Source organism: Echiichthys vipera, assembly GCF_963691815.1.
Source record: "Echiichthys vipera genome assembly, chromosome: 13".
Classification (NCBI taxonomy): domain Eukaryota; kingdom Metazoa; phylum Chordata; class Actinopteri; order Perciformes; family Trachinidae; genus Echiichthys; species Echiichthys vipera.
The window spans coordinates 12561804-12581527 of NC_139838.1; the positions used below are offsets into that span (position 1 = coordinate 12561804).

General features: G+C 40.7%; 1 protein-coding gene across 1 annotated transcript in view; it reads right to left on the minus strand.

The window, feature by feature from the left end:
• Positions 1-19724, minus strand: part of adgrb2 (adhesion G protein-coupled receptor B2) — a gene marked incomplete at both ends in the record, with an annotated part of 161663 nt that overhangs the window by 140850 nt on the left and 1089 nt on the right. The window lies entirely within an intron of this gene.

Consider the following 19724-nt stretch of genomic DNA (forward strand, 5'->3'; position numbering starts at 1 on the left):
ATGCTGAATATTTATATACAGCGGCTTTTGTGCAAGATTCCAATATAGCATGCTTTGTAAAGAAATTATAAAATGAAAGTAGAAACAGAAGGGAAGTGTTTCGACAATAAGCATTTCTGCATTTGAGAGGTCACTAATCCCACTAATCCTAAACCTTGCAGCGACACACACGCATGCTTACAAAACAATGCCACACACGCAGATGCACGTTTGGTCAAGGACATCGGTGAAGAGAAGATGAGAACACATTTGAGAGCTTCTTAAACCACTACAACCTGACATCTGTCTTTGTGTATATCTGACCATGGCGTCTCCCCACTGGTCCATCAGACCCCCATGCAGACAATATAATCTCTAGTCGGCATGCTAGCAAGGAGGCAGTGATGGAGGGTGGGAGGGGAGGTTTCACAGCACCGATCGAGACCATCTGAAGGAGGGGTGGGGGGTAATCTTGAAAGCAAAGAGCCATGGATGAGTGGAAGAGATTGATGGATAATGAAGGTAAGGAACGAGCACAAGCGCCTACCGACACACATACGCACACAGCTCCCCCTGTTTCTGCTAAACTCGTGAGGAAAGATTTCCTTGTCTTGTAATGATTTCTAAATAGGGCCTCGTTGCCCAGGGATACATTTAATTGCCACACACCGGCTGGTGATGCTAATGTGCGCTGACAAAACGGGAGCGGCAGAGAGAGAGACAGAGGCCAGTCCCACTTGTTTTTGTAAGTAACTTTGACTTAGCAAGGGCATGAGCAACTGTCACTCAGTGGTCAGCGTTACACATCTGTTGGTCTGGGATGTTTCAGGGGTTTTTATTGGAGCTACTGGAAGTGGATTGCTGTCACATGTCTGCCCTCTCACAAGCACACAGACACACTCAAACACACGCACACCTCAGTGCGAAGCTATTGTGTTCTTCCTTCACTTTGTTGCAAAATTCACTAAACGTTACATCTCCCTCTCTTAGGTGGGTGTGTGTATTCATGTGCATGTCCGTGTGAGTGCATATTTACACTGTACATAATAATCTAGCATTTCATCGGGTGTCATCACTACCCAGTGAGACCCAGCCTCAGGAGGACCACCTTACCCTCTTAATGCACTTTTCACTAACATACTGTACTGTCTGCATACACACATGCATGCATATATATATAGACACGCACACAGTAAAGGAGCCGTATGTACACACAGGCAGAGGCGGTCATGCTCTGCTGGGGCGTATGTGTGGGTGTTTGTGTTATCTGCAGCTGCTTTTTCAATGAATATATGAGCGCCACAGTGATCAGCGCCCAACAAACAAACAGCAGAGGACAAAACATCTTCATACTTCATGGCTGGGGGGTGAAAACTTAATGAACGTGTCTCGCACACAAAAAATATCTTATTGTGTAGGCTTGCGTGTGTGAACAAATCTCTCAATGTGCACCCGTGTGTTTGTGCGTACGTTGGAATGTATGTGGTTTGAGAAGCTTTCCTTCCTGAATTAGGATAAATAGCCTTGTCTATCACATAAGGCCGCGTCAAGCCAGATGAACACAAATGAGTTCCCCAGAGGAGACATTTTAGAGGGGGGAAGAGTGTCCCTGTTACACTTATTGTGAAGGACATCTAACGGGTAAAGCTAGAAAGTAAGCATGGCTGTAGCATGCATCAACCCACAGCGAGCACTTAGGACTGCATACTTGATGTTTAACGCACTGCAGCAACAGCATGTAAATTAATCTTGTCTTGATAATGTGATGTAAAAAATGCATTTACATAACGGCAGGCTATCTGTCATACCCCTCACTGGTTGGTATCAATAACTCCCCTCTGTCTGTCTCAGAATGTCTCTCCTGGTGACAATGCCATCAACTTTCTTCTGTAAATGGATGGAAGCTGCACCTATAGCGCCTTCAGTATAGCATTAGATAACCACTGGTTGTCAGTGGCTATGGCACTTTCAGTATCATTCCACCTCTGAGGTGACAGGTCCCACGCACACTAGATCACTGTACTGTACCAAGAGGTAATTATACTGCTGCTGTAAATCTTCTTGATGGCTCGGCAAGTTAGATCATCTTCTCACATGCCTGCATGCTCACATATTGTCGGGGATGCACACATGCTTTATGATGTGCATGCTCACACAGAGGCATGTAGAGTAGCCGCTGTGGGCTCAGATGGCCAGTTGTTTGCCACATGGGTCACAAAGCCACGCACGGTAGCATCTGTGGAGTTGCTTGCATGCTAATCACTGTGGGAAAATCATTTAGAAAATATGTTATAGGCCTATTACTATCTTTACATCTAAATTATCTCTCTTGTTTTCTAAATGCACAAGTGGACGAGCTCAGATGCTAATCTTCCCTGCATCATTTAGGCTATCACAATATGCCAAAGCTCCACTTTAATATCTTTAAGATCAGCAGCTCTTGAAGGATTAACACAGCAGGTGTTTGCAACAACATTTAATAAATTAATCAATAGATGTGATAAATCAAAAGGTGGATGCATTAAATGTTATTTTAGCTTCTTCCCCAGCTTGATACTTTTGGGCAGCCTTAAATAATAAGTAAACTTTATGCAAATTAATCTCTAGGAGCTATGGATCAATGTTCTGATTAGCACTGTGTTCCTACAGATAATTTTAAGATGGTGGGTAAATTTTAACCTGACTCTCGCCAGATGAATTTCGTTCCGCCTTGCTTCACTCATCCATCTGGGATCTCTCCATTAGACAGTGATTTCAGGAGGCTGGGCCTTATCAAAAATCCTTGCATATGATTGGATAAACCACTTGTCTGTCATCTTTATCGAGGTGCTACTTCAACCACTCACATCGAAACCAACCTGTGACGCTGATGAGAGTGACGCAGGGAAAAGCCAAAACAGAACAGCCGACATCGTTTCCACCAACAAAAGCCTTCAGAGCCGTTCTCTGGTGTTCTTTCTAAAGAAGAAATATTCACTAGATTGGATAACACGGATGAAATAGCAGCATCGATGTTGACGTCTGCTTCCTCAGTCGTTTCTCTGCTATGTCACATCTATAAAACCCTGCCCAGCGGTCCTGATTGGCCTGGCCATTTTTGCGGACCCTGAAATCACTTTCCTATGGAGCGAATCCAGATGGTTCAGTAGAGCTAGGCGGAACGAAAGTCATCTGGCGAGAGTCAGGTTAGTTAAACCTCTCAAAGCACAAATAAATATAGTCAGGGCAAAAGAAAAACATTAGCTAGCAAACATGTATGGTAGCAGCATGGGTTTATAAAAATGTTTTATGAGGATAGAAAATGCATTCAACAGTTTTGTTAGACCTCAAGTTTACACAAAACCTTTGAGTAAGAACCACTGAAGGTAAACCAAACTGTGCGTTCACTAAAAAAAATCCACAGCGTCAGTGTTGTTGTGAATGTGTTCACTGAACTTCATGAACTTGTTCATATTTTTCGGGAAGGTGAACTGAACGTACTGTATTACTGCCTGCTGGTGGTGCAGTATATTGTCGAGACCTGCAGCCTTTGAGTAAAGTGGAAAACCCAGCTTTCATAAACTTACAGTAATTAAGGGGTTGCAGCCATCCAAAAAGGGGCCATCAGTTAAAAGTTAAAACTGTTAAAATAATTGCTCTCTGTGGTTCTATATAGACTGTGGCAATAATCATGAAAAAATAATAGCTTGCAGCAACAAAATTGAAAAAAACAACTACAAACTAGTCAAATTTTGGAACTGGGAACTGAACTAGTTAATTTTAAAATTTGTGAACTGAACTCTGAACTAGTTCATGTAGAAAGTGAACTTTCCCAACACTTCACACGGTCCCTTTAAATTGAACATATACCCATGTGATTTCTCTTTAAAAGCCGGATTGGAGTTTTGATGCCTTTAATGTTGTTGAGGCACCTTTTTTTGGAGTTTTGGTTAGATAATTGTCCATACTGTACGTTCAGGCTGAGTTTGTTGAGTCCTAGTCTGTGGCCTGTTTTCCAGCTGGGCTTGTACTGAAGTGCACAGCTGTTTGCCTGTGCAAAGCACTGAAACAAAATGATCTTTTCACAGATGTGAGCTATCACTCACTACCCACAAATGGTTGCCCAAATCAAAAGTGCTGCTCCAAACTGCATGTCAAGGCTTTGTTCACACAAAATGTCATTGTTGCCAAACAACAATGCAGGGGTTTTCGTTTGTAAAATCGCTGTACAGTTTTGCACAGCTTTTAAAAAATCAGATAAAATCACAGTGACTAATATTCACACAGAATGTGAAACCTTTCACAGAGTTTGGCGTTTGAAATTGCATTATTTTCAAATCATCATTGAACCGTAACCTGGGCAAATGCACACACGCACGCACGCACAAACACACACACACACACACACAGCCTTCAGGGATTGTATCATATGACTACGGGCACAGGTGCACTTTGGGATGTCTGTCTATTTTCTGCAGTTAATCGATCACATGAAGCCACTGGAGCTTGACAAGGAGTCACTGGGCCAGAGAGAGATACAGACAGTTCGAGTGTGTGTGTCTTTGTGTGTGTGGTGCGGTAATACATCTCTGTACTCCATTAGGCTGTGGCTTGGTGGCAGAGTGGGTCGTCCTCTGATCGAGAGATTGGTAGTTCGATCCCCATCTCCCCCCGGTCCACACGTCGAAGAGTCCTTGAGCAAGACACTGAACCCCAAATTGCTCCCCGTGCTGCGCATGGGTGTGTGAATCTGGTGTGAATGGTTAGATCAGATTAGATGGTATGTAGATGTCCACTGCCATCAGCGTGAATGTCTGTGTGAATGGGTGAATGTGACAAACACTGTGAAGCGCCTTGAGTAGTCAGATGACTAGAAAGGCGCTATATAAGTGTAGGTACTTTGGGTTTAATTGGATCAATAGTGACTATCAAATGAAATATTTGATAAGGAAAATTAATGAAGAAAAATTACTAAAAATTAATAACTTCAATTTATTAAAAACGTCACACGGAGAACCAATCAAATATAGTGCCTTGACTCACGTTCAGATTATGAGATTGAGTATTCTCAATAAACTTATCGTTAATCAAGGAAATATTAGTTATCACCAATAATTATTAAAGATAATAATAAAAATGACTCTAGTTAAACCAGAATTCCTCGGGGCACCACCGTCATAGACGGAGTGATAACTAATATTAAAGTCTCATAAAATATATTAAACTACTAACTTAGGGTTTAACACCGATAAATATAATAGTTTAACTAGTTGAAGGATTTAAAAGTTCTTTTCTTAGTAGAAGCTGGCTCATTCATCTTTGTGTAATATTAAATAATCAGACATATGGTAAACACAAACATTTATTAACAAATAATAAATGCAACAAACAAAACACAATAAACTAACTAAAGCTAACAGCAAACGTATGTTTGTGTGTAGTGTGTGTGTGTGCGTGTGTGTGTGTGTGTGAGAGAGAGAGAGACAAAGAGAAGAGGTGGGGGCTCGGAGAAGGTGTGAACATTCTCTTTGTTACACAAAGGCCGGAAGCCTGATCTCTCAGTTCTTATGACAAAGTTACAATGGTATCTAGCCGTTGATACAGTCCTATAACATGTAGTAATGCCCAGTTGGTGATTAGTTACCAGTCCATGAGATGGGAGATGTTTTGCGTTGCTTGATGCCAGCGGCTGGGTGAAGAAAGGAAGCTTTGTGGTGGAGAGGTTCTTGTCTTATTTGTGGCTCTTAGGCAAAAGAGGATTCGGATCGTCTGTGCTGTGCTCAGTTGAGGATAACCGGTTGGTTAACCTTCGTGGTGATCCCACGCCATAGGCCAGGTCCAGGGCCGAGGGGACAGCTGGAAGCTGGTCTCCTGGAGTTGAGTGATCCGGGAGAGAGAGCGGGAGGAAGATCCGGGAGCAAGATCCAGTAGAAAGAGTCAGTAGAAAGAGAGCGAGAGATTGTGTGCTTCACTTTATATAGGCCAGGATGATGTCATCACCTGGGGGTCAATTCAGCCAATGAACAGTTTGGGTGCCTTGGAGGATTCACACCTGGGTGTGACCTGTTGTGGGGGTGAAGGCATTTTGAGGTCTTTGTTCCAGCAGGCTGTGGGTTCTACTTTTAATCAAACTGACAGTTCGAGTTAATCCAGAAAATGAACAATCATCTTTGGGCGCCGGTTGCACCTACATAAGTACAAGTCCATTTACCATTATCATGGAATTTCTCTACGGCTACTCTAGTGCTGCATGAACCTTGTAAGACAATCGCTAGCTCTGAGCCTTTTTGTCATCGATTAATTCACAAACATCATATGCACTGCATTTCCACACACAAATGAACACAATCTCCCATGGTGGGTTGCCACAAGGGGACGGGGGGGGGGACGGGGGGTCTCTAGAGGTTAGCTAATTTGGCCCACTGGTGCCTTAACCAGATCTCCCTTGCTTCAATTCATCTCACATGCTTTCATGTCACTCCAAACCTCCGCTCTCTTTCTAAAATATCCTGCTCACAAATCGTGTCCATATTCACTGTCGGTCGCCTCTTAACATCATACAACTTTCATTAGGTGCAAATAGAGTGAGGGAGCTAATTCAGCGCCAACCTGCCAACCTTTGGCCCTCATCCTATCTCCTCTACCGGTTAAATCTTCTGGGATCTGAAAAAGGTTTGGAGCACACACACACCTTAAGTAAGGGCAATGTAGTCAACTTCAAATTCAAGAGGTTGATATCTGAGGTTGTTTCCGGTGCCTATATACATTAATCAGTCAGTGACTTTATTTTGAAGTTTTGTGACGATAATACTGCTCGGAGAAGCCTAAGTGCAGGAACTATGAAATCACTAATACATAACACGATTTCTACACAATTTTGGGCCTAAAAGTATGGAGATTAGGATTGATTTGGATAATAATTATAAAATGGCAAACGAGTAAACCATAACCATCATCAGTGTGCTGAATATTAATTTCTTGAGACATTAAACAAACTTAAAAGACATTTTTTTGTACCTTAAATGTTTTCGTAGTTACTGCACTTAGGCTTTGTAGGGCAGAATAGGCATTTTACTTCATCAAATGTCAAACTGTGATACTCCACTACGGATGCCTTTTTTTTTAGCACAAACACGTGGTTGACATTGTCAAGTTATAGGTCTCGTACAAACACTCAAGCGTGCCTTGTGCATCGTCATGTGGCACCATAGGAATGAGAACGTGCTGTTTATTTAGGATATGCATGACTATTAAGAGACGGAGGATATTTGAGTACTCTGTTTAGACTTTTAAAGACTTTTTGTACTGAAAAATGAAGATTCAACCTGACATACCAGTGGATCATCTACTGGAAATTGGAAAACAACTATTGCAGACTACCATTGTGCCAATGTGCCTGGTTGACTACTGTGTCTTCATATAGAAAATGAAGACTTTAATTGGAGAAGCAATAACCATTTACCATGCAAATGATGTACATTTTAAGCTATTTTGTGTTGAAACTAAGACCTAAATAGTGCCACTTTTGACTGAACCACACAGACTAAATATCTTTATTTATAATTCTGTCTTTAAGAAACTGAAGGTAGACTGCACTAGACAGCTTCTCTGCATGCAAAAGGTTGCAGTGGGAAGTAAAATAAGACAGTACCTGTATGTGGAACATTTAGGTGTCAAATAAGAAACTGCAAATGTATTCACAATCTACAAGAAAACAACAATTTATCTCGTGAGGTGTTTCCAGTGCATGATGCAACAGGACAAAGATGTCTATTTATTGGAAGGTACACACTATAACTTTTCCTTTATCTTGATTTACGACAGTTTTAATAGCATCAACAGGAAGTTTGCCCATTTTGTGTTGCTTCTGAAATACTGCCAAGACCAGGCAGTGTACTGTAGAGTGCACTGTATAACAATCCATACTGATCTGCAGAGATTGATTGAAAAAATGGGAATGGATACAAATGACAAGGTGTGTATGTCTGTGAATGTGTGTGTACGTGTGTGTGTGTGTGTGTGTGTGTGTGTGTGTGTGTGTGTGTGTGTGTGTGTGTGTGTGTGTGTGTGTGTGTGTGTGTGTGTGTGTGTGTGTGTGTGTGTGTGTGTGTGTGTGTGTGTGTGTATGTGTAGGGGCTTTTCCTGGAGCATAAAGGGGCTCAGTGCTCATGAAGTAGCCATAGCTCATGAGCACGGAATACTAATAGTGTTCCCACAGACACCTCGAGCATGCACAAACAAACACACACATACACACACACACACACACACACACACACACACACACACACACACACACACACACACACACACACACACACACAGTGTGAAGCAGTTTTGCTTCATTCATTCAAAGGAAAAATCACAGCTACTGTATTGTAGAGCATGCAATTACTCTTTGTCATTAACAGTGGTGTGTGTGCATTTTTAAATGTGTGCATGTGTTGGAGGAGTTGAGGGTTATTAAAACACCTGTATGTACTGTACGGCAACACAATGTGAAAATAAACACCTCTCTTGCCCGTGCTGCAAAAGACACACACAACAAAATCCACACTTCTCTCCGCTCTAATTACCAGGAAAGCAGATCTCGTATTCCACAAGAAATGGATGAGCAGCCTATGTGTGTGTGTGTGTGTGTGTGTGTGTGTGTGTGTGTGTGTGTGTGTGTGTGTGTGTGTGTGTGTGTGTGTGCGTGCGTGCATGCATGCACGTGTGTGTTGGGGGTGGGGGGTTGTAAATGATGGACCACTGGCTCCTGCCCAATGCAAGGGTGATCTGGTCCCAAGAGTCTTGGCCAAATCCCAGTCCTCTCTCTAGGTTTTTCTCTCTCTATCCCGTTCCCTTCTTTTTGTCTCTCTAATTTCACATTTAAAACAAAACAAAAAAAAACACAATCCACACACTCTATGGATGTGGATGTGCAGTGTGTGTGAGAGAGAGAGAGATAGGGAGTAATAGAGTGTGTGTGTGTGTGTGTGTGTGTGTGTGTGTGTGTGTGTGTGTGTGTGTGTGTGTGTGTGTGTGTGTGTGTGTGTGTGTGTGTGTGTGTGTGTGTGTGTAAAAAATGTGTGTGTGAATGTTGAGGCAGGTGTCCAGCTACAAAACCTACTACTGGGACAATAATTTGACACCTGGGTAATGGGCTGTATACTTTAATCAAGACAGGACCAACAACAGGAGTTCTTAATCAAAGTGATTTCAGTGCCAGTATTTCAAATAAGCAGACCTATTGAAAATGAAATGAAAGTGAATTGTTTGCAACCACAATATCAGAAATAGGGATGTAATTTGAGAAAAGACTAAGTTGACAGATATTGTATTAGAAATGCATAGGTGCTCAAATAAAGTGTTGTATTATGTAGATTGGAGTAAAGATATATTCACTAAACTATTATAAAAACAATTCTGGCTGATATATGGCCCCCTGCTGCCAAAATATGAAAATGAAAAGAAACAAAAAACAAGGCAGTCAAAAACAAGTCAGGCTGCATCTGAAACACTGCTGGTGGACATTAAAAACCATGAAATGTGTTGTGACTACACAGAGCCAGGTTGCACATATATTGGAGGCTTTCAGCCACTTAACTCTTGACTCTGCAGGTTGCACCTTGCTAGCAAGGCATTACCAAACAAAGGAAAATATGAATGTGCTTCAAATTGTAGCACCAAGACCATATACAAAGAACATGTGCAACTTACAATTACAACAGAACTCAGCCACACGCCTGCTGACGAGGACCAGAGGGCGGGAGCACATTACGCTGTTTTTTAAAGCGTTGCATTGGCTCCCGTGCACTTCAGGATCGATATCGTTCTTTTAATAGTTTTTAAACGTCTTAATGGTCTCAGGTCTTCTTATTTATCTGCAATACTTTTACCCTAGCGTATTGCTATGTGTGTGAGTGAGTGTGTATGTTTTTGTGTATCTCTGTGTGTATAGTCTTGGGGGTGGGAGGTTTGGGTTTTCAATGTGTTTCTTTAATGTTCATATTTTGTTTCATTTTTTGTTTTGCTTTTATTTTCTGTAAGGCACTTTGTGCTACTTTCAAATTATGAAAAGTTCCATATACATAAAGATTGATTTGATTTGATTTGATTTGATAATTCTAAACCCGGTCACAATCTGAGTTGTCAGGTTGTATACACACTACGCCAGGGGTGCAAGTAAAGAACACACCTGATTCAACAAATCAACTGTGTGAAAGCAATTCAGTTGGTTGAATAAGTCGAGTCAGATGTGTTCTTGATGGGTTGGAATGAAAACCTTCAGCCTCAACGGCACTTTACTGGATCAGTTTGACACCCATGCACTACACAACAAACATTTGCTGTTTACCTGCATAGAATAATAATAAAAGTTTGGCATAACAATGAACAGTGATTAAATTGTCGAACACAACTTATAACAACAAACACAACAATTACTAATTATAACTGTTCAAATGTACTTTGACAAACACCTGCCAAAAGCATTTATGGAGTACAGGATAAAGGGAACGTGTACAGAATCTGTACATTTTTATTAGTCAGTGGAATTACGTTCTGGTTTGTTAAAACATTTTTTTAGGTGTTTAATAAACAAACTGTCACTGTGTAATACAACAAATTTTCCACAATTAGCAAAAAAAAAAAAAAACGAAAAGTCATTATCCGTAAGATTTGAGATACCTGGTTTGCTCTTTAAGATGTAATCGTAGGTGAGCCTGTTCTTTCATAGCCATCCATCTTGTTGCGTTTAAGGATGCTATGCATGTTTACTTTAACTACTTCCATCACCTAGCCTGACTAAGAAGTTGAGAGTTCACAATTTCCGATTACAATGGAACGCAGCATAACCGGCAGTGGCAAGCTCCAAACTGGCTGACCAACCACTGCTGACTGAGTAAACAGCATCACTAAAATGGCGGCGTATTCACATCTAGGGAGGGAATGTCGCCAGAGACATGGATATTGGAATACTCTGCAAAAAAGGCAAGTAGAATTGCTTTCATTAGTGGGTCATATGATCACCATTGTTTTAACTCACTCTTTGATAGTTAGTAACAGTCAATTAACTAAATGAAAATTGCACAGATTATATCATTAAGAGTGGAAACATAGCAAGGTAAAGCCCTCCTGAGAAACCCTCGATAGAAACTTCCATTTCCAGCCACAAGTTAATGTGTGCAAGCCAACTAATTAAATTAAAGGACAACAATGGTGGCTACTGCAGCATGATGGATGAGCTAACGTATAGAGGATGGTGTAATTTCCCTACGAATGATTGATGAATGATTGAGAACAATGGTGTCAACGCCACATTCTATGTAAAGATATTCCTTGAACAAATGAGATGTCTAGAGTACATGGCTCCACTTCAACCCTTTACAGCTGCTTACATGAGGGAACCTATACTAACACAATAAGATCAATCCAATCCAATTTTCAGACTACTTAAAAAGCTGCTGGTGGTCAATCCATATCATAGTTCTTACCCCTTCTGCCTTGTGGATCCGGATCAGAATCGGAATCAGAAAACATTTATTGTCCCCTACAAAAAGCAGTGGAATTTTTTCTTTGACGATCGCATAACCTTGTCAAAGAAAGGGAGGGTGGGAGGCATCACCCATTGTGGTGACATATTCACTGCCTTGCTGCTGTGTATGGCACTCATACAGGCAAATTTATTTTAACACATAAGCACAATGCTTCAAGGATCCATCAATATAGTAAAGCTACAAGCATAAATCTCAAAGATCGAACTAAATAAACAATTAAAAACTAAATTATGACATATTGGATACATATTTGGTAAAGGCCAAACTTTAGCTCTAAAAAGGTAATCCTCGTATGACTTTTTAATATTCTGGTCATAGCTTTTTGTTTTTGCCATTTCAGTTGGTGAGCAATTGTCTTTCATTGCCAATATTAATATACATAGGATGTTCAAGGCACCAATTGTTGGTCCAGTTCTAATGAATCATGCATGTTGCTTTGTTTACTGTATCATAATCAAAAGTGAGAATAGGCCAGATGTCAAGATCTGTCAGTACCCTCCTCTCTTCCTTTTTGTGTGAGTTTGTCTCCCTCTGTCTGTGTTTCCCTGCATGTGTTCTTTCCCTTGTCTTTGTCTAGGTCCGGTAGGCATTCCCCCCAAGCTGCAGCCTGTTATGCTTATCACCTTTACCACCATAAATTCCCTTGAGCTGACAGGCATGCAGCGCCGGACCATTGTCGACCCTGTATTGGTAAAACTACTCCCCCCGGATTGGCATCCCCTTTCTCGTTGTGGTTATCACGCTCCCCGTCGTAAGCTTACTAATCGTGTTTGTTTTTCTGTTTTCTCCGTAGTTTCCCGTGTTCCCATTTCCTGTCTGTCTCCTTGATCTTCCGTCGTCTCCTTGTTCCTGTTGTTTTCCGTGATCGTCTTGTTAGTTCTAGTATCTGTTCTCTCTGTAGTGTTTTGCATTTTTTTGTGGTTATTATTAAACGTTTGGTTTGTACTTTTACTTTGTGTCCATGTCTGCATTGGGTCACCTTTCGTGTTATGCCTGAACTGTTCCTGACACCAGAATCACAAAGCAATCTCTGTGACTGTGCTTTGCTCTTCTGCATCTTTAATATAGCCTAAAAATACACCTCTCCAAGCCACTGTTAACTCAAGGTCTATTAAAGAATCAATTTTGTATGCTTTTATGACATGAAAAGAAAACTAGTCTGACGGACGACAGTGATGCTTGCGCCTCTGTCAGGCTGTATTTAGACACAGCAGTGCTTTGAGCTAATGCTAACAAACATGTTTTAGTGTAGCATGTCAACATGCTTACATTTGCCTATAAACACTAAATATGAATGATGGATGAAGGCAAATGGGAGAGATTGCAGCTCCAATTGTGAAACTGGGCCGATACCAATGTTTAAAATAACAGTTTGTTGTTAGCCTGCACTATAATTAGCATTGGATACTCATTGTTCAGTACTTACTTACAAAACCCAACAAAAACATTTGGCAAAACATACATTTAATGAAAATGAAAAAAACATTTCAAACACAATGAAATATTCATATATTATGGAAGGAGAAACAACCTTAGGAGCTACTTTTAGCAAGTTTCAGCAAGTTAGGACCTATGCTTAGCCTTAAGATGTTTTGTAAATACGGACCCAGACCGTTAAGGTAGGGATTAACCCGTGCTGCTGTATATGACTTAAACCACATTTTTGTCATTTGGTTTTTGAAAGCCCACCTCCTCCATCCCTGGCAACTGATCAACAGAGTTCAGCAGTGAACAAGAACAGTGACAGAAATTAGAATGTAAGGGGCAAAATAACGCGTGTGGTTTGGAACTTATGCTTAATATGGTTATGGCTTGACTGCCAGATTTTCAGTTTCAGTACCTGCTTATCGTACCCTCTGAAAAGTGTTTATGATTCTTTTCATACTGACTATCAAGTCTCATGTGACGTAGCGGAGAAGCGACTGTTTGGGATTTAGACAACAATGGCGGCTCGCATCGAGGAAGCAGGTATCAACATCGATGCTGCTATTTCATCCGTGTTGTCCAATCAAGCGAAATTTTTTCTTTAAAAGAACACCAGCGATCGGCTCTGGAGGCTTTTGTTGGTGGAAACAATGTTTTCGCCTGTCGCTCTCATCAGTGTCACAGGTTGGTTTTGATGTGAGTGGTTGAAGTGGCACATCAGCAATTTTTGATAAGGCCCAGCCTCCTGAAATCTCTTTTTAATTGAGAGATCCCAGATGGATGAGTGAAGCAAGATGGAATGAAATTCATCTGGCAGGAGTCAGGTAAGCCTTTTTTCACCTGGTGCACCATTAGCTGGTTAGACCCGATGTCAAATAAGAAGCGTCACAAGAGGTTTTGAGTTTACAAATTACAGTCAACATGGTGGCTACCAAAGCGAAGCAACCGCTACCCGTTGATGCAGCTGTCGCTGCAGTTTTAAATGATTTCAGTGGCAATTTTTCTTTACAAACTGAGCAAAAAGGAGGATGCTGTCCAGGGTCGACCGGAGCCTGGACAGCATCCTCCTTTTTGCGCTGGCCCAGCAGAGGAGCACCTTCAACAGAAGACTCATCGCACCCAGATACCACAGAGCGCCACAGAAAATCTTTCCTGCCTGTGGTCATTAAATTATACAATGCATCCCTTTGAACATCCCCCTCTCTGTGATTTAAACTCAACTACAGACAATCTGTTCTATTGCACATTAGTCTGGTATTTTTGATCTTGTATGTATTTCTTAAAAGTTTTTCTAATTTATGTTTTCATCTGTATAATATTTGTTGTTTGTATATCTGGAGTTTCATAGCAAAAAAATAATTTCCCCCTAGGATTATTAAAATATTTCTGATTCTGATTCTGAAACTTGACCTGGAGCAATTCTTTCATAGATAGGATGCATTTGCTTTACTGCCAACTGGTTTTGGTACGAGTTTAATCTACTAGTTAGCCCCACTGGTGGCGTCATCCAGATTGTTGTTCTGATTGGTTGAAGGACTGTCCGATTGCATGCAGCCATTTAAACTACGCCTGCATCTTGTGCAGAAGAAAATGACAACAGCCTTCCCAGACCAACGTGCAATCGTATATTGAACTTGGTCTGGCAATAACCATAACTCTTGTAGAGAGTATAGCCATAACTCTCTTTAGGCTTCAGGCTTGTAGTGAATATAGATACATGGACACTTGTGTTGTAATGCCTTTCCGTGCTAAATAAAAGCAAGGTTGGATACCTATAATAAGTAAATAAGTAGGAAAAACACTTGTTTTAATATAGCATAATTCAGATTGCACTGCCCCTTACAATGCAATTTATATGGAAATGAGGGAGTATTTGTTTAACTGTGTTTTACATAGATATGTGGTTCAAATCTGCTCAATGTCATAAGGTAATACATGGGCAAGGACCCAGGACGTTTCTGGCTAAAAAATATGCATACGGATTTAAAATATAATGTAACTGTCCAGACTCCATAGGGCAAACCTTCATAACGATGTAAAAAAAAAAAAAAAAAGAGAAGAAGAAAAAAATACGTATTTATCCTCCAACTTGGAGGATGAAGGACAAGCAGGCACTGAATAGCATTTATCATTGACAGATTCCACCTACACAGAGAACAATGTCCCTTCAGGTCACCCAATGCCATGCAAAGTATAATTCGGTAAAGCTATCATACCCATAATAAAGATCTAGTATCCTCAACAAAAAAAAAAACAACAAAAACAATCCTCAGCAGAGAAACATGGGGCCTGTTTCACAAAGCAGGTTTAGTGAAAACTCTGAGTTTGTTAACCCTGAAATGAGGGAAACTCTGAGTTTTCCATTTCACAAAGGGAGGTAACTCAAACCAGAGACAGAGGGGTAACTCTAGCCTGTTTCACAAAGAGAGGTAACTTAACCTCTCGGTCAGTTACCATGGTAACATGCTCTCTGAAACTAACCTGGTCGGGACCAGGTTTTTCTCAGAAAACCTTGAGTTTCTCTCTGTCTCCGCCCTCTTTCAGCCACACACGGTGTTTGATTTCCTCATTCATTCAGTCAGCGGGCGAGTTTTGGCGTAGTATAGTTCTGTCAGTTTTTTCAGAAAATCACTGCAAACATCAGACATTAGAAGTTATATTAGGTGGCGACTATTTCACTACCATGGCGTGTCCTTCTGATAACAATCCCGTGGATGAAGGTGCAGAATTACTGCGCAGAGAATTAAATATTCGTCGGGAGATGGTTATCAGACTATTGATTATAGATGTTCTTGCATTTCCAGGCAATTCTCTTTTTGAGCGGTACCGTTTCATATCACAGCAGATATTCTGTGTTGCGCTGCGGTTTTTTGCAAACGGGAGTTTTTGTATACAACGTATAAAAATCATTCAGTAGGCCTATATAGAAGTTATATTAGGTGGTGAATATTTACACTACCATGGCATGTCCTTTTGATAATGATCCCGTGGATAAAGGTGACGCATTACCACAAAGAGAATTAAATATTGGTCGGGAGATGATTATCAGACCGCGCATAGACGTCCTTAATATACTGCAGCCATAATTACAAAATGAATGAAATGGATCTTTTGAGCAAGTTGAATGTATTTGACTTAGCGTTTCTAAATATAATCCCAGCTTTTCTTTCAATTCATAGGTTCAAAAGTGTGTGCTTTTAATTGGGTTACCGGTATATAAACTACTCCTATATAGCCATCTGATCCAGAATATCACCTATAATGCGAGGGGGCTGAATACGGCACAACACCCTTTCATGTCACAGTCCATCTCATCCCTCCTTACATTTCCAACATTAACAACCAGTCATGCTCTCATATCTGTGTGTTGCGCTGCGTTTTTTTGCAAATGGGAGTTTTTTATACAACATTTGGCCACCGGCTGTGGCTTGGTGGCAGAGTTGGTCGTCCTCTGTTCGAGAGATTGGTGGTTCGATCCCCATCTCCCCCCCACATGTCGAAGTGTACTTGGGCAAGACACTGAACCCCGAATTGCTCCCCGTGCTGTGCATGGGTGTGTAAATGAGGTGTGAAAGGTTAGATCAAATTAGATGGTATGTAGATGTCCACTGCCATCTGTGTGAATGTCTGTGTGAATGGGTGAATGTGACAGACACTGTGCAGCGCCTTGAGTAGTCAGATGACTAGAAAGGCGCTTTATAAGTACAAGTCCATTTACCATTTATATGTTGTATAAAAAACAGCCACTTACGGTAATATTTACTTTACCATGTAAAACATGTTGCAAAAAATGTTTAAGATGTTTAAAATGTTTATGTTTCATCTTAAGCTGCGCTTCTCCCCCGCGGGGTTGCACTTAAATTAAATAAATTAATAGACTACCACTCAAGCAGTTTCCCCTGTGATATTACTGTGATTGCAACAGGACTACATTTAAACTTATGCACTGACCCGAGCAGCAATGTTCTCCCTCTCTTTTGCCACCGCAGCGGTGTAAACATGCTCAAACTCTCCGTATGAGCGCATTCATATTTACATTTCCAGTGGTAGCGTAGCCCTTCGCTTCCCCGTTGCCATGGTGACTCGTCGAATCAGGGCTCCATTGATGCTGTCTTTTTTTACTTGTGGTGCACGCGCTTGACTCCAGGTCAAACTACTCTGAGTTGATCAACCTAACGCAAATCTGCTGTTCTGGAACTGAAAACTCAGAGTTTCCTATCTCAGAGTAGATCAACTCAGAGTTCAGGGTTAAACTCAGAGTTCTTTTAACCTGCTTTGTGAAACAGGCCCCTGCTGATTTGTCGATACAGAAATAATACAATGAGCTTAGTGAAGGTCAGTCAGAATAAAATACTTGTCCGTCACAGCAAGAATCTCAATAGGAAGACAAGTACACCGGTGAGAACTATCCACAAGATACCACAAGGTAGGATCAAAGTTAATTGTTTGCTTATTACTATTTGTATCTATTCATTTTGTAAAATCAAAATCTTCAGAAAAGTAGCCTGCAATGATATCAGGCTATTAATCTACATTTTGTGGAGTATAAAATATTTAACCATCCACATGCAGTACAAGAAAGGATACATTATTCCAATTAACCTCCTACCTGGTGTATGTGGCTTTGGTCTCTTTCCTTCTTATTCCAAGTGATCAAGTGTGATCAAATGTAAAAATGATTAGCCTCTGTGTCAAGCAAAACAGTTCACTCAAAGAAAAAAGAGTGACCTGTACTGTAAATCAATGACTGAGTCTTTCAAGCTGCTCAGCCTCGGAAAACTAAATATACTTTGTCAAGGCACATCCACAAAGATTTCAAGTGTAGGACCTCCAGAGGAAGTGCTGTTTAAGGAATTCTTTGTGTCTGGTTGTCTGCTCAGCGTCACAGTAAGGGAGACGTAGATAAGACATTTGTATACTTGTTTCCATAGGAGATAAGGTGACTTGACATTGACTGATATATTTTAGCCATAACAAAAGTAGGCTTACTCCCCTACACAAGATATAGGCAACAGTAAGGGCACACTTTATTCAGTGCTTACAAAGACCTACGTACCAAATCAATGCTGATCATAGATCAAATGTTTTGTCCTTGTGAGAGGGTTTAATTTTTTTTGCCATGCTTTATGATTTATGTTTTTTTCTTCTAATTGAAAACTCAATACTATTTTATTTGCAACATACTTGAAAAACTAAAATGGCTGCATTTCATCCAAAATTTTACAATTTGCAAAAATACTTCAATAGGAGGAAACCATAAAAAAATAAAATAGGTTCAGTGTAAGTGTCATTATCATAATGTAAAAGTATCAGACTCTCTTAATAAATAACTTTGCATGTGCAAGTATTTTATTTTTTCGAGATGGATGATAAATGGATGAAGGAAGGTTGAAGCGTCAAAACATGATAAAAAAATAGATTTAGAGACAGGGACATGGAGAGCAATAATTTAAGCTTTGTTTTCAAGAGTCTCTGACTCAGCGAGTGTTGTTTCAGTGAATAGACATAGGGGACGGCAGAAAAACAAGATTCTTACTCTCACTGTGACAGCGTGATGTTGGGTTTACAGTCATTCTGCAATTTTACCGTAATTAGGACATAGGGGGATTTTTTGGGAGAAAACTCTCTTCTCACAAACAATAGCCCACACTTCGTCAGGCTATCTTTTCATCAAAGGCTCACTGCCGCTCACAGGGGTCTCAGTGAGTGGTGAGTGATTCCTGAAGCGTGAAGCGGCTAACCAACATGTATGTCTTTGAGGTGAGATGCAGAAGAACCAACAAAGCTTCCAGGCAATTGGCACAAGTGTAGTATCACCCGGAAACTTGGCATCAATTTACTGAGCACTGCTTTCCGTTTGGCTTGTCTCGAGCAACGAGTGCATCAGTCTTCCTATGCCATGTCTCTTCCTATGTCCCTCCCTTTCTCCCTCTGAGAAGATTAGATGATAAAATCCGACCCTGCTGATTGAATCCAGGGAAAGATAACCTTCCCATCAGCAAGGTAAGACTCTATAAAGCTCCCAGTGTGTGTAATTAAAGGCCTGCAATAAGAATAACTGGGTTCCAATTAGTGCTGTTCACTATACAAACATACCTTTAATCCACCCAAAGGAAAATGATTATGTATTTCTGTGAATTCTAAGAAAAAACTACAACGTATCTCTGCAAATCTACATTTCAATTCTACATTACTCTAATTTAATTACGTTAAAGGAAATACTCTGGTGGCAGTGGGGAACTAAAATGGATATGAAATCTTTAGTACAAGCACTCATCCATCTCTGTATGGATAAACACTTATCTACATCACTTACAGCCTTGCGCGCACGCACACACACACACACACACACACAGATTTCTGCAGATGCACACATGAATGCATGTTCGCTTGTGTGCAAAGAGATTTTCTGCTTTGTGTTCAATTCATTGATGTATGAATGATCATGCGCAAGTGTATGTGTGCATGGCTATCAAATCTGATCTTGTCCTAATATTGTCAACAGATTGTTTCACACACATTCACACTCAAACACAATATTGTGCAGCATGGAAAGTGAAGTCCTAGGAGCCTCACCTCTAGGCCGCATGCGGGGGATCTCTAAAATATAGATCAGAAGGCTGGATTCCTGACAGCCATTTACAAATCTTTTGATGGAAGGTTTAAAGGGTCGCCTTTGAACTGCTTCGTTTTTTAATTAAAGGCCAACAAACACAATTCATATAATATATTCCCTGTCAAACAGAGGCATGTAACCTCCCTGAGGTGGTATCAAAAGCCAGCATAACAAGGCAAACCTTT